This window comes from Crocodylus siamensis, chromosome 3 (assembly GCF_052110815.1).
Source record: "Crocodylus siamensis isolate JL-2025a chromosome 3, ASM5211081v1, whole genome shotgun sequence".
NCBI classification, from domain to species: Eukaryota; Metazoa; Chordata; order Crocodylia; family Crocodylidae; genus Crocodylus; species Crocodylus siamensis.
Window position 1 is genome coordinate 243,990,571 of NC_143397.1, and position 11,127 is coordinate 244,001,697.

General features: G+C 45.2%; 1 pseudogene; it reads left to right on the forward strand.

The window, feature by feature from the left end:
* Positions 1–1,724: 1,724 nt before the first annotated feature.
* LOC149869633 (U1 spliceosomal RNA) lies at positions 1,725–1,852 on the forward strand (annotated as a pseudogene).
* Positions 1,853–11,127: the final 9,275 nt, after the last annotated feature.

Genomic DNA, 11,127 nt, shown 5'->3' on the forward strand with positions numbered 1-11,127 from the left:
TCACTTCACCCCAAATTTTGGTATCATCAGTGAATTTAAACAGGTTGCATTTCACCCCGTTGTCCAAATTGCTGATGAAGAAATTGAACAGCGCAGGCCCAAGGACTGAGCCCTGGGGGACTCCACTGCCCACTTCCCCCCAGGCTGAATATGACCTGTCCATCACCACCCTCTGAGTATGACCCTTGAGCCAATCTGCAACCCATCTGACTGTGTAGGCATCAATGCCACAGTCGCCTAGTTTTTTAATGAGGATGGGGTGGGAGACGGTGTCAAAGACCTTGCTGAAGTCTAGAAAGACTACGACCACGGCGACACCTGCATCCATTGCCTTTGTGACCTGATCATAAAAGGCAATCAGGTTGGTCTGACGTGACCTGCCCCTAATGAAACCATGCTGGTTGCCCTTGAGCATCATCCCTGAAGCCGTCCCATCACAGATGTGCTCCTTGAGGATCTTCTCAAAGAGTTTCCCAAGGATAGAGGTAAGACTGACGGGCCTATAGTTGCCCGGGTCCTCTGTCTTCCCTTTTTTGAAGATGGGGACCACGTTAGCTATCTTCCAGTCATCTGGCACCTGACCCGAGCACCACGAGTGCTCGTAAAACAGCGCCAAGGGCCCCGCAATAACCCCAGCTAGCTCCCTCAACACCCTGGGGTGGAGAGCATCTGGACCCACTGACTTGAACACGTCCAGCCCCTCCAGAAGCTCTCTAACCTGGTCCTCCCCATCCTGAGGTCTGGAGGTGTTCCCCTCGAGTCCTTCTGGCATCACAGCAGGGAAGTCCTGGTCCCTGAACAAGAAAATGGAGGTGAAGAATAGGTTAAAGAGTTCCACTTTCTCCTCTGGCGCAACCACCAGATTGCCCAGTGTACTTTGCAGGGGCCCCACATTACCCAGTGCCTTCTTCATCCTCCCTATATATTTGAAAAAGGACTTTTTATTATCCTTGATCTTGGACACTAGTCCTAGGTCTATGTCCACCTTAGGTTTCCTGACAGCCCCTCTACAGGCCCGAGCAGAGGAGATATGCTCCTCTTTGGAGATAGCACCCCCCCTTCCACCGGTTGTGCACCGCCTTTTTGGTAAGCAGGCATTCCCGGATGCCCTTGGTGAGCCAGGGGGGCTTTCGGGCACTCTTGCCCGCCTTGCATCTTGTTGGGATGGACACCCCTTGGGCCCTGAGCATCGTTTCCTTACGTAACGACCACTCATCCTGGACACCGAGTTCCCCTGCCCTCAAGGACCCCAGCGCCTCCCCCACTAGTCTCCTCAACTTGTTGAAGTTGGCCCTCCTAAAGTCTACGGCTACCGTCTTGCTGCAGGCCCTTGACACCCTGCGCTGGATGGTGTATTCCAGCAAGTGATGATCGCTTTGTCTCTGGACCCTCTCTATTTTCTCTACATCCTTTTTAAAATGTGGAGCCCAAAACTGCACACGCTACTCCAGAGGAGGCCTAACCAAGTAGAGAGGCACTATCACCTCCTGTGTTTTTCCCCTGTTGATGCATCCTGAAGTTGCATTTGCCTTTTGTGCAGCTGCATCACAGTGCAGACTCATATTGACTCTGTGATCTACCAATGCTCCCAAGACCTTTTCCATAGCTGTCAGGTGTTCCCCCATTTTGTATTTGTGTTTTTCATTATTCCTCCCAAGGTGTGGCATTTTGCATTGGTCCACACTGAACTTCCTGCTAGTAACTCTTATACATCCTCATCCTAGATACTTACCTGACAGGGGAGACACCATGATCACCCAGGTGGTTTTCCCATGGTGAGGCTCGCCTCTCGTATTCCGGGCGTGCTGACCCCTGTGATCTCCCCAAATACGGGAAACTCGACTGCATCTTCCTGCCCCTGGGGCAGGGGGCTGGACTCGATGATCTTCCAAGGTCCCTTCTAGCCTTAATGTCTATGAAACTCTAGCCCAATTTTGATCGCAGATTTTGACTTAGTCCCACACTGCCCTAATCACAAGACAAATTGTGACTGAGTCTAACCAGTTGTGATTGACTCTTTATCCTATGCTTAAGCTCGTAAGGATTGAGGAAATATTGATCCACCCACATAGACACCCATTACCCACTTTGCTTCAGTTTGAGATTTCTTCCCCCCACCCCCAAGTTATGATGTTGCTGTTATGGTTGTAGAAAAAGCCTTAACATGTGCTCTAAGGGTAACCAGTGCACATGTTTAAACCTGAATTTGCAGTGAGCCTGATGCAATAACTCTGAGATTTGAACTGTTTCACTGGTGACAATGTGAGCCTACTTGGATATCAGTGGTATGTTAGATGTGAGTGAAGTTTTTTATTCTTTAGCAACCTGATTAATAAGGAGAGAAAGTAGCATATTATGAAGTCCTGCTCTGGTATTTCCCAAAGCGTGAAAACCCAAAGACTAGCAGAGGAAGGTAAAGTATATGCTTAAATATCCATGGGTCTTTAACAAGACTTTAGCTAGGAGATGGGGCCGTGATTGCTTTCATTGTTTTGCCTGCGAGGTGGCTACAGAAATGGATTGTTGCAATTGTTAAATGCAGCTAAAATTTTGCTGTGAACTTTTGCTAATGGGAGCACAGGAGAAAGTTACACTTGTCTGTTTGAAAATCATTATTCGGATGTAGCTATCCTTGCAATAGGCAGAACATCACTGAGGGTGATCACTCTATAGCTTACTTTTGCCTAGAGAAAAACATTTGGTTGCTTTGGGCTGAGTTGAAACGTTAAGAAGGCTAGCAACCTTTCAGTAGGAAAGTGGAAATCATACATTTCTCTATTCTTTAACTGTCCAAGTATCTGTCTGTGGAGCTGGTTCCATAGAATAAAGAAGAAAATGAGCTAGTACTGAATCAGTGGAAGTTTTAAAGAGCTCTGAGAAACTATTTGGAGAAACTTTGTCCTAGCTGATTTGAGATTGGTATAGCTAGGCTGACTGCTGGACTTTGCACTTCCAAATAGCCTTCTGGCTAGTTTCATAGTTTCTAGGGACGGAAGGGACCTGAGTAGATCATCTAGTCCGACCCCCTGCCATGGCAGGAAAGAGTACTGGGGTCAAACGACCCCAGCAAGGTGTTCATCTAGCCTCCTCTTAATTGGATAGGCCATGCTCTGACTCACAACAGAAGAACCAGACTTCTAGGATGGAAGTTGATGATAACCCTGAAAATGTACAGGTAATTGGAAGTTAGTACCATCCTAAGAATAACCCCTTTCCTTGCACTTCTCCCTCCATCTTGAAATTGGCTTTGATTTCTATTCCTATTGCTCTTATTTGAGAGAACCTTATTTCTCTGGCAGTTCTTCCACTTCTTCTGTTGTCCAGCCTTGATGTGTTTGTACCAATTTGTAACTTTTACTCTTATGCTAATATGAGCATGGCCCTTCAGCTTAAGTAGTTCTTTTCCCTCTGTAGCGTTTACTTCTCTAATATATTTATAGATGGTAGTTTTCTCTCTCCTGATTCTGTGATTCTATCTCGCCCGTCATTTTCCTAAGCTACATAAGCCAAATTCTTTTTAGGTTATGTCTGTGCAACACAGTGTAGGACTATGCAGGGATACCTGAGGTAGCTCTGAACAAACTAGCTTGAGTACTTGTAGGAGTAAAGCTGTGCTAGCTTGGCATGGCACACAGGGGGCATGTCTATACAAGATGCTTTACTGCGCAGTAGTGCAGCTTACTACACAGTCAGTGTGTGCATCTACACATGCACATGCTTATTGCCCAGTAAACTTCACTAATCGTGAAATTCACCTGCACATGCAAGTAGCAAATTTACTCGCAAGTAGTTACTGCACAGTCGCACTTGTGTAGATGCCTGACCCAGAGCAAATTTGCTCCTGGTCAGCCAGCCATTAGGGAGCGGGAGATTGCTCCCTACCCCCAGGAGCTGCCTGCTGCTGGGGTGGGCTCTGCCATTGGAGCCCAGGCAGGGACTATGTCCCCTTGCCCCAGCAGCAGGGAGCTCCAAGGTCCCCACTTCAAGATGGTGATCAGGGAGTGAGGTTGGGAGATCCTTATCTTCCAGTGCCAGTTCCATGACATGGAGGCCAGTGCTGATGTGATCTGATCCTGATCTCCAGCTGATCTGATATGATCCTGATCTCCAGCTCCTGCCAGCTCTGCAGTCACAGGGCTTGGAGATAAGGATCTCTCAGCACTCACCCTGTGACCAGGGAGCTGGCACTGGGAGATCTGGTCCCGCTGTCATGGATCTGGCACTGGAAGCTCCCTGCTGGCAGGGGCTGGGGAGCCCCTTCCACACCCAGGTTCATGGTTGTGGAGCTGGGTGAGGAACAGGCTGGGGAGCTTGTTCCCCATTCAGCTCCATGAGTTCAGACTTGCAGGTGGAGCTACACAGTTTAATCCAATAGAGAAGCTAGACCTTGCTTTTAATGCTGAGGATGAAGTCAAAGCAAGCTGCAACTATTTTTAAGGCCTAAGAGAGGCCTGAAGTCTCAGACATGAGTTGTTAATTGGTTATTTATTTTACAGGGGACTTTACTAGTGTTACTAGGTCAAATAGAAGAATGGGGTTTTTGTCCAAATAAGTTCAGAGCTACAATTTTTAAAAGCATTCAGCATTGTCTGAACCCTTCTGTCCCTGAAATTATTAGGAACTTTGTGAATGATTTGAATGAGAACAAATTAAGCCGACACTGAGCAGTTCTGAAAATTTCATCTTGTAATTTAATTTTAAATGTGGCATGCAAGGTAATGACCAGTGTGGAGGAGATGAGGTGAGGATGGATAAGTTCACATCAGTGGGAGCACAGAGTTAGTCAGCTTATGTATGCCTACATCTTGGTGAGTCAAAGTTATTTCTTAAATGGTATTGTTACTGACTCACTGCTTATGAGTATTGGGGGAAAATCCTTCTAATACTGCCTCAGCCCATTTGCCTATCATCCTGCTTTAAAAACAGTTTAGCCTGAAGCAATTTTAAACTACTTTAACAAACATAATTTTGATACCTACATGGATGAACCACACTGAATCAATGCCAGAGCTGAGAATACAACACAGGACTACTGGTCCCTCTGATCACTACAAACACTTCCCTTCTTGCTTATCAAGTTATGAGAAGGAGCATTACAAAAGGAGGTTCTTCTCTTTCCAAATGTCATCTTGTAACCATTAGTTATGACTGTACTTTTTTTACGTGTGAATTTCAGAGCCCAGAGATCAGCTTTTGCAGACAGATTCTTTTCTTATTCATTGAAGTTTTTTGTTTTTCCTGGCCTACTGTGTAGGGCAGCCATGCCTCATCCAGTTACATAACAGTGGTTTGAAGCTGTTCCTTGGCTAGAGCAGAGCCCTCACGTAGATCCTCAGTCCCACTAGGGCCATATCTATCATGTTTAGTAATGCCTCTCACACATAGGCTGCGCTTCTTCAGGTAGGCTGCTTCCTCAACCAGAAGCACTGTGGCCATACTCGTGCTCTACACTGAGTGAGCTGATTAGCACAGCTGCATGATAGGACCAGTTCGCCCCTCTCTGTGATAATTTGCTCATCCATGATGCTCTGTGGCTACACGGCTTCTATGTCAGGGGAGCAGGTCATTGTACTTGTGGGTAATGCTACTAAGCAGAGTAAGTTTTTACTGAAGTTTATAGCCATCATCTAGCCATTGGAGGTTCCAATGTAGACAAATTACTGGTGGTCCTGGGTCACTTATCGATCCCTATTTCATTTTCCACCTGGCCTGTGCAAAGGATTTTCTTGAGAGTGGTGGGTTATGGCTGGGATATCAACATAAGGACCCATGGGTATAACTAGAGACCTACTTAATTCACAGTTTTGCAGATTTCATGGAAACCGTGAAACCTGGGATTATCCAGAAAATCTGCAAAATCCATAACATCAGCAAAGAACCCCTCTAAAAATAAAGTGCTAGCTCCTGAGTAGGAGCCAGTGGTCCATATTGCTGGGAGGGGAAAGCACTGGCTGGCAGGGTAGCAGAAAGGGTAGCAGGCAACATGGCGGCTTCCCCCTCATCCCTCCTGCTCCCATGGGGACCCCCCACCAATCAATGCCGAGGGATGGGGCTGCACAAATGGCAGCCAGCAGTCAACATGGAGGCTGTGCCCTTGTCCCTCCTCCCCCTGGGCCTCTCCTCTAATCAGCACCAAGAGGTAGGGCCTCTCCACCAATCAGCAGTGAGGGGTAGGGCCACTGCGAAGTGACCAGGGAATCGGAAGTTTATGCCATGATCAACCCGTGGAAATTGGTAAGTTGCCCCGCGATTTAGGTTGGCACCTATTTATAATGATCTAAACTGAAACCTTAAATGTGAACGTACCTGTATCTAGAATATTTCAAACCAGATCCAAATGTTCTACCTGGGGCTGTATTTCCAGTGGTAATATGACATTACATTTTATCTTCTGATTTAAAACCCTCTGGCTTAATAGTAGCTTATAATCATCACTTGTGCAGAGTTCTCATTTTGTTATGTTCTTGAATAACAAAAGGTGGCCTCCACTATGGAGGGGATTCAGAAATTCAAGTGTGGAGCCAGGTAGTGGGAATGTTCCTGTCCCGAGTATTAAACATCTCTGACATGAATGCATGTTTTGAACAGCAGTCTGAAGCTTCATTTACTAAACCACGAGTGTATTCCAACCCCCTCTAGGTATGAGTGTTTAACACACATACAGAGCTATCTTTTTGTGAGAGGGGTTGATAGCGCTTTGTGTTTTTCTAACCCTCCTTCCCCATCCAAAGGGCAGATGAGTAATATGCCCATTCTATAGGGCACGTGGGGGTAGTGGGGAAACCGCTGTTTTTCAGGCAAGTACCAAGCTGGAAAAGCAAAGGACACTTGTGTTTGCGTCTATGTTTCCTTGTTTGATTGAAGAGAGGAAGCCACCCCTGAACCTGGGAGGAAGAATTTTCAGGTTATCTCTTGATTTTTGTAGGCTAAGCTGCTAAGTTTCCCAGAGTATTAGGTATTACTAAAATACTCAGCAGTTCACATTCATATGCATGAATTTAGCAGTCCAATTTGAGGCACCAATTTTTGAACATCATAACCTAGGCAACTGTCAGTTACACCCCCTCAGAAACAGGACTGGGCAGTAGCTATGCAATGTATCTCCTAGCAGCAGGACGATCAAATAAAAGAATGCAGTGAAACATCTCATCCTGTGTGATGACTGATACTGTTTTTCTTTTTCATTTTTATTTAAGGTGTGATTTCCTTCCTTTAGCAGGCATACTGGTGAGCCTGGAAGCTCTTTTCTGACCAGGGCTAATGGCTGTCAAAGAGTTATTGGTGAAAGGAAGTATTTATAAGGGATGTGTAAATAATAGGGTTAGCTAGATTACATTGGATGCATCTACACGTACAATTAATGCAACACAATAAACTCCAATGCAGTTTGTACCAGTGTTTCTTGCTCCCAGGTACTGCATTTGCACATGCACTCACAACAATAGCACATCGAGCTGAGGCAGAACAGCCCTGGCTGGCAGGGTGTCCTGGGGGTCAGCCTGCCAGCCAGGGGCTGCTCTGACCTGGCTCAGCATGCTGCAGAGGGGCTGGCTGGGGCACAAGGGTACTCCAGTGCAAGGTTAGCCAGCAGGCAACCCCTGCACTGTAACACCCTTGTGCCCCAGCCAGCCCCATCTGCAGGTACAAGTGCATTGCAGTAGAGTAAATAACTCTGCCATACCATAGTACCTGTGTTTACAAGTACTATCCTACGGCAGAGATAATTAGTTTACTCCGTCCCAATAGTACCGCTTATATAGATGGTTATGTGTTACTGCAGAGCTAATGAGTCATCTCCACAGTAAATGTCTTGTGTAGATGTGCCTGTTAAGTAGCTCCATACCTGCAGTGTATTGAACTGGGATCAAAGCAACGTTAATCATGAGCAGACTAAGACTATCAAAATAGTCAGTAGCCTCAACTGAAGAAACTCGCCAAAAGTCTTGTTGACTGGTTCACCAAAAATAAATACATAATAAATGAAGCAAACTTCATAAAGTTTGCCAGAGGTTTGTTTGACTTCACAGTTTGCAAATGGCCTCTGTAGTGTCTCCAAATACCTGACTGGTATACGGATAGCTTCTTGGAAGCTTCTCAGCATGTCTGGCTGAGTTTTAAACAGCGCCGGACTTAACTAGGGCCTGGACTTTGTCCTCTTTCTCTCCCGTGCATGATCTTCTACCAGCATCTGTCAAGCATTCATTCACTCAGACATCATCTGGATCTTCTTAAGTCATGAATAGGATCCAAGGAGCTTAGAAAGCACTCAAGTCACTGGGACAGTGACTTCACTGTCTCTTTCTAGTCCAACGCACACAACCTATCCACCCACCCACAAATGCTTCGCCTTCCCAGCATACCATGCACACACAAAGGGAAATATGAATAAACATACTTACATGGTCATGGACTTTATGGGATCACCCTGGGACAGTTGCAGTGAAATGGGAGATCTTTAAAGTTCCCCTAGGCTCCCTCCATCTCTGTATGTTTTCCAACGTGTTGGCCCTGCTCCTCATTCAGTATTGACTTGTTTCTAACCCTTCAGAAATTCCTCTTTCAAAGAAGTGCTAAGAACTACAGATGATCTGTTCATCCTGGAAAAGAAAAAAAATCCTGTTTGACCTCTTACTGCAGTGATGGACATGATATCAGACCCCAGAGAGAATGGCAAATGTCTGGCTATGCATGGGGTGTGCACACTCAGTGGGGTCATCCCTGCTCTGCAGCTGCGATCACTAGTCTGTACTTCCAGGCTGCTGAATGCTTTGCTATCCTTACTGCTGCTTATCCAGAGCAAATCAGACTGAGATGTTGAAGCCTATAAATTGAACAATGACATTAAGCCAAAACATAGAAGAGCAAATCCTTAGTGATCAGTGGAATTTTCTGAGTGGGAAATCAATGTAAGTGAGAGGAAAGTCAGCTACATTTTATTTTAAAATAGCAAACAGCTATTTTATATAACATGCCGTGGATAACGAGAGCAGTTAAGGCTGGCTTGGGGTACCTTATTCTGTATTTCCATATTTCTCCATGATATTAGTGTGTTCTGGTGTTGTAAAGCAGGCTTACAGCTGGACACAGCCTATTCAACAATCAAAGCATGCTGAGATTTCTTCTTCCTAAATGCCACGAAGACTAGACTTTACAGCAAAAAAAATGCTGGGGCTCGGCTGAAGAGTCTCGAAGTAGGGGTTGGACCATAGAACAGAGTGAAAAGGGGGCTGTGGGTACAAAAGTGGTGTAGGTGTGAGGCTGTCCTTCCTGAAATTCAAGGCTGACCCTTCTGGATGACACTAGGCAGAAGTTTTTCTGCCATGCCCAGCTGGGAACTGAACAAAGGTCCTTGTGAGCAGCTCATGCAAAGGTGGAGGGAAGAGTTTTCTTGGACTTGTGTTGCTCTGAAGAGTTTTCCATTTTGGGGGTTGTGGCGTTACTTTGCTTAACCATCCAACTAGAGAGGGGGAACTGAGGTGTCAGAGGAGACAATGTTCGAGTACGCAAGCTGTCATCCATCTCACCATTTCCCTCATATAGTTTTACTTGTTTCTAAAAGCGCCCACTGTCCCGTGAAGGGAATTCTGGAACAGGTTCCCCATGGAAAGTGTCGTTCTTACTCCCAGGACTGAAAATAGCCTAGGTCACACACTGGCACAGCTGCAAGGTCTGTAATAATCCTCACAGTCTCCCATCAAGGAGTCTTTACTTGGCCACTGCATACATTTCTTGCCAATGACAGCAGCCCAGAGTAAGTTTGAACTCTGGAAATGACCTGACCTGGTGGAGAAGTTGAGTTTCACTGATAAAAGGTCCACACTCAACCAAGCTCACTAACACTCCACATCCATGATCCCAATTTAAGACCCCAGTGTGAACAATGTTAATGTGTGTGGTTTGACCCTAGCAACGATTATCACACAATACTGATCGTTCAAGGTCCTCCCCCTGAAACTGCCATCAGTAGTTGTGGTAAAAGGTGTCCCTTCAGTTCATGTAGACTGTTACTGTAAATAAAACTAAATTCTTGCAAGTCCTGTCTTGACCACACTTTATTTATGACTTTACAAGAACAGCCTGACTACAAACAAGTGATTACAAGATCTTGCTAACCCTTTTGTGAAAGTGGGAATGTATTTACCTAGGGTCGAGTGAATCTTAGTTTGAAGTCCTGTTTGAAGCATCTGGGAAATTCTTTTGGAGTCCTCCCTTCGAAACTGTTAGGCCCTTTTGCAGTCAACAGACCCTAGGACCCTCCCTCCCAGGCTTCACACAGCTTGCAGGGTTTTTTTTTACAAAAACCTCCATTGTGTATAGTGCACATGTCAGATGCATCTTAAATTCAAGAATAAGGAGACATTGGTAACCTTAAGATGAAACAAGAAATGGTAACATTAAGATGGCACAAGATTGCAGAGGAGTGTATTTTTAGTAGAATGTGGTAGATGCAAGTTAACTTTCCTTTTTCTGTTCCTATTAGTCTCTTTATCCCATCTTGGCTTGAAATTGAAATTGCATGTGATTTCATAAGCTGGCTTAAAGTTTGTCTGGCTTCAGAGAGGCTTCTCTAAGTGACACCTGTCTTTAACAATGTGAATCAGAAAGGCAGATCCATGCAAAATGTGCACAGTGGAGCTCAAAACTATGCAATGCTGTTTTGTGACCCAGATGTGTGATTCAAAGCTGAACTGATTGATAGCTTTTACATCAAAACATTTTGACACTCATGGTTTTTTTACATGAAATGTTTCTTGTTTGATGCAAAATCTGGTGATTTCAGATGCATTTTGCCCTCAGAGTGAGGTGCTGGTTGCAAATGCCTGTAAACTGAGATGGAAAGAACTGTTCTTGCAGGCAACTCACAACACTAATGCAATACCTTTATGAATTACCGCCTTCAAATTGCTATGTACCTTCTGCAATGCTCCATTCCGACTCTGGGTTTTCTACTGAGGGCCATATAAAGCCATACAAGTCTAGTTTCTGGAGATTTCTATCCATCTCTTCTGAGATGTACAGTGCTGAAAAATGGAGTTGGTGAAAAAAATCAGAGGCATTTTTCTTTTCTATTAAATCTGGTCAATGTTTTTCCATTCATATTAATTGTAGAGATAATGCAGAGGTTTC